Genomic DNA, 5,086 nt, shown 5'->3' on the forward strand with positions numbered 1-5,086 from the left:
GCTGATTTTTCTTTTGTTTGAGCACATAGCCATACACGATTTGCATTAAGCATAATAATTAAAAAGTATCAGAAAAACCTCCTGGATGCATGGCACTTGTTTTCCTTAGGTTATGACCAACGATGAGCGTGAGAGGATGTCCTAAGCTGTAGGTTAGTCGTTGGGTCCTAAGGGGAAATTGTAGTGAGGAATGGTACATCCTGGAATGTAAAATATTGGTACCTTGAGAGGAGTTTGTGCTCGTTTGTGTTATATGTTTAGTAGCACATCTAAGGGCCAATCCCTGCGATGTAGGAGAGCTACAGTGGGGCTCCGACTATTAGCCGGTGGAGTGCCTCTTATGTGCGTGTGACGAGGCGTTATGCCTATGTACTTTGGAGTCTCCCTCTGAGGAGTTTTAGGGAAACGTTGGACTATAAACTATAAACGTAGGAATTAAGCTTTAGGGCAATTTGTCCTTTAGCATTAGATTGACGCTACTGGTCCGCGAGGCCGTGAGGGTGTTTGTGTGTCATGAGCATGAGGTCCGGCTAGTGCCACAGCCAGTGCCGGCCCATTTCAGGTCCCATCAGTGGTGCATTTTTCGGGAGCCACTTATAAGTGGTGGTTTTCGAATCTAGGGTTTCTAGGGACCAAAAGGAAGTTGGTTTATGTCCTCTGACAAGTACCGTCAAGTTGAAATCCAAAAAGCAGAGCATGCTGAGAGGGCTAGACGGCGGTTAGAGATTGTAAGTCGTTATTCTCCTCAAAGGAGTAGCCCAGTACGTATAAGAGGCAGTGGTCTTAGTAACCCAACTGCTCTACATAGTCCGTTAGGTGTCGGAGGAAGCGTAACTTCTTCCTCTTCTCCACCAAGTCTACCCACTTCAAGTGGGGGGGTGAATATACCCATTCAAGCTCCTATTGTTAATCTGATTGTCGCCATGGCCTCCTGCAGGGACGCCGGATTTACTAGCCTTAGGAGTTTCCTTGCCCATTTTTAATGGGTTAGCAGAAGAGGATGCATAATTTCACATTTGTGAGTTCCAAAGATTGATGTTCAATTATCGCATCCAAGATGAGGGACATCTCGTGATATTCTTTAATATGATGTTAAAAGGAAGGGCTGTGGTATGGTTCATAGCATAGAGTTTGGGACCATAACCACAATTGATCAATTCTATGCAACTTTCCGAGGAGAGTATGCCCCTGAAAGAGATGGCCGATATTGGTTGCGGGTCTTGAATGTAACACGCCAAGACCCTCATGAGAATGTGAAAGCTTATGCCAAGAAGCTGAAGGAAGTATTCCGTAAGTTACAAACTTACATTCCTATTCCGCTTAATGTCCAATTGCAATACTTCTTGCATGGGTTGGATTTTAATATTCAAGTACAATTGAGCAGTGTGGCCTTGGCAGATATAGACACCGCTATTACATGGGCAGAGGGAGTAGAAGCATGATTACAAATGGCCTACTCCTCTCGAATGAATGTTAATGCGGGTTTAGTACCTGGAGGCAATCTATCATTGACGAATGGAAGTTAAGGGATGCCTATGACTAACCCTAATGGGAGAGGAAGTATGGTTCAGAATGTACCCTTGTTGCCAGCTCCTCCCAGTGTGACTATGCCTATGGCAAGTCAGTTAGCTCCACCAAATGTTGGAGGCCAAGTTTCGAATTCTAATGTTGTTCCTGTGGGTCAACAGCCAATGCCAAATCAAATTGTTAGGCCAATGGAACGACGGGTCGACGATCGAGGCTATGAGTCGAGTGCATCTAATGTCCTTAGCGAAGTTAAGGATATGATGAATCATTATACCGACATGATTTCCGAACAATATCGACAAATAGCTGTCGATGTTAATTTCTTGAAGAAACAACAGAATCTGATAGGGAGTCGACGCCCTGAAGAGGGTGGACCCTCAAGATTTAGTTGTAAGTGGTGTGGTGGATATCATTTCCCTAGAAACTGTCTAAATGTTAAATGTGACATTTGTGGGAAGTCGGGCCATTTAGCTGCTACCTGTTGGAGTAAGATTAGTTCCCTCCAACAAGGGAGTAAACAGCAGGACCTAGTGAATCATAGAGCGCAAGGAAATAACTTGTAGCAGAATGATGCACCAAGACAAATATTGCAGAGGGGAAAAACAGCTATAGAAGAGTCGCCACAAGGCAACGGAGTCAGTCTTATTGAGACTGTACAAGTCAATGGTGTTGAAACCTCTAACTTAAGAGCCATAACAAGAGGCCAAAAGGTTAAAGAGCTTGACAAAGATAATGCAAAATTGGTTGGGAGAAACCCTAAACAAGGGGATAAGGAGATGCAAGTCCAGAGTCCTAGCATGGAAGGGGAACTGCTAAGGCCAGTTGATAGGAAAGGCAACCCTAAGAAGGATGAGGAAGTGCCAAGAAAGAAGGCAAGAGCTAAGAAAGAAGCAGCAAAACCGGTCCAAAGGCCAAAAGAGAGGATGGTTTGGAGAGAAAAGAGATCTCTAGCTACTTATCATGACTTTGATTTAGCAAGTTCTCTTTGCGAAGTTATACCAGATGTGAACTTCTTGCAGTTGATCAAATTATCTCCAAGAGTATGCAAGGAATTTAAGAAGATCCTGCGTATCGGGTATATTATAGAACCTTTGGGCATAGCACGAGTAGGGGAAGATTGGTTTGATCATGCTGAAAAGAACTGCCCTAGGGTTCCAGCTTATGTGGATGGAATATTAGTGGAACATGCCATTGTAGACACTAGATCCTCTATCAATATCATGAGTTCAGAGTTGATGGAGAGGTTGGGTCTAGGCATCTAGAAAGATAGCTCCACCCTTCTTAGAATGGCTGATGATAGTCTGAGACAACCAGAAGGTTGCGTTACTAAGGTCCATGTTACAGTTGCAAGTGTATAATGCTTCTTGGACTTTAGGGTGATAAGATTTGCAGGACGTCCTAGCTATCGAGTTTTGCTAGGTAGGCCTTGGATCTTACGAACGGACTGTCAAGTTGATATACCCGCCGGTCTAGTGGTTCTAGGTGGAGGTGCTAATCGAGTGATAGTCAATGCTTACCCTGAGTCTCCTCAGAGTGAGAGAGCCCCTTTATCTTCTACTGAATTAGAAACAGCACGCGATCCATTTGATAGTGAGACATCATCCAGTGATGAATCTAAAGAGGGGTCCACTACAGAGGATATCTATCATATAACTCTAAACTAGCCGATAGAGCTGCAGGATAGGATAAGAGACACAGATGTGATTGAGTTAGACCTTGGCATGCCAAATGATTCACAGCCAATTAAATTAGGTTCCATGCTCAGTTCAGCAGAAAGGGAGAACTATGTGTCCTTGATTCAAGAATTCCGCAACATCTTTGCTTGGAGTTATGATGAGATGAGAGGTATTCCTCCCAGCCTGGCTATCCATACTATTCCTATAAAAGAAGGCAGTCGTCCTGTGCGTCAAAAGGTAAGGCGTATGCCTTTTGAATTGAGGGACGGTGGGCTGTTTAAGGAGTTACAAAAGTTACGAAAAGCTAGTTTAATCTTTCCTGTACAACACATAGAATGGTGTTCACCAGTCGTTATCAGGAAGAATAAAAATAACCAGATCTGTTTATGTATAGATTTTAGAGAGCTGAATAAGCAGACGGTTAAGGATTACTACCCCTTTCCATTTATTGATCAGATTTTGGATCAATTAGCGGATAGGGAGATATATTCGTTTATGGATTGCTTTGCAGGATACAACCAGATGGCAATTGCAGAAGAGGACAAGTTGAAAACAACTTTTATTACTGTCGTTGGTACTTTTGCATACCATGTGATGGCCTTTGGTTTGTGCAATGCACCTGGATCGTGGCAACGAACAGCAGACAAGACCTTTGGTGACATCTCCCCAAATGAGTTGAAAGTATTTATCGATGACCTGGGGGCAGCCACTGTAAGGGAAAGGATGTTGATTATTTTAAGAAAGTGCTTTGAGTGTTGCAAAGAATTTTGCATCGCTCTTAACCCACGGAAGTGTGTCTTTGGAGTGCCTTATGGGCTATTGCTAGGCCATGTGGTCAGTTCGGTAGGGATAGCAACCGACCCTAAAAAGATCAAGGTTATAGTTGCTATGAGTCCACCACGCACTCCGAAAGAGGTTCATAGATTTCTGTCATCAATAGGGTACTATCGGAGGTTTATAAATGCCTTGGCAGAAAGGACATTGCCATTAACGAACTTATTATCCTTTAGCTGTCTATTTGAATGGAGTGATCTTTGTAAGGTAGCTTTCGAGGATCTGAAACAAGAGCTAGTAAAAGCACCCTTTTTAAAAGCACCTAAAAGAGGCGAGGTGTTCTATATATTTTCAGCAGCCACCATGCATAGTATAATCTGCTGTTTAGCCCAAATTTGGGAGGAAAAGTGGTATCATCCGATAGCTTTTGCTAGTTGAAAATTGGGCATTTCGGAGATCAATTGTACCTACATGGAGAAGTTGTGTCTTGCGATGGTCTTTGGGACTAAGAAATTCAGGCACTGCATCCTCTATGAAAATTTTTTGTTCTATACGAAGGCGGAAGGGCTTAGATTTCTTATGAACAAACTACAACCGCCTGATCGGTTGGCAAAGTGGTTAATCACTTTGCAGGAGTTCGATTATGAGATTAAGATTAAGCCACCGAGGCTGCAGGGTATTGTAGAATGCCTTGTGGATTTTGGGGAGCCGAAAGAGATCTTAGCTAACGAAAGTAATATTGAAGAAATGTTTAAAATTGATACAACTTCTATCCCATCTTGGTATGCTGCTATTACGCATTATCTATCAACAGGAGAGACTGGAGCTGGTTTGTTAAAGTCTGAAAAGAGGAAAATCAAACAGCAAGCTTTGAATTTTTCCTTGATCGCAGGGACACTATATCGGCAGGGTGTTGATGATATCTACCATCGATGTGTGATGCCTGACGAGGTTTCTTTCATCTTGGAGGAGTGTCATGACTCTGCATGTGGAGGGCACTTCGCTGGACAGTTGACGGCGCAGAAAGCTTTAAGAGCTGGATATTGGTGGCTGTCCATCTTCCAAGATTCCTTTGAGTATGTGAAGCGATGTGATACTTGTCAAAGACA

Source organism: Lygodium microphyllum, chromosome 18, assembly GCF_053477565.2.
Source record: "Lygodium microphyllum isolate KBCC chromosome 18, Lygodium_microphyllum_v1.1.10, whole genome shotgun sequence".
Taxonomy (NCBI): Eukaryota; Viridiplantae; Streptophyta; class Polypodiopsida; order Schizaeales; family Lygodiaceae; genus Lygodium; species Lygodium microphyllum.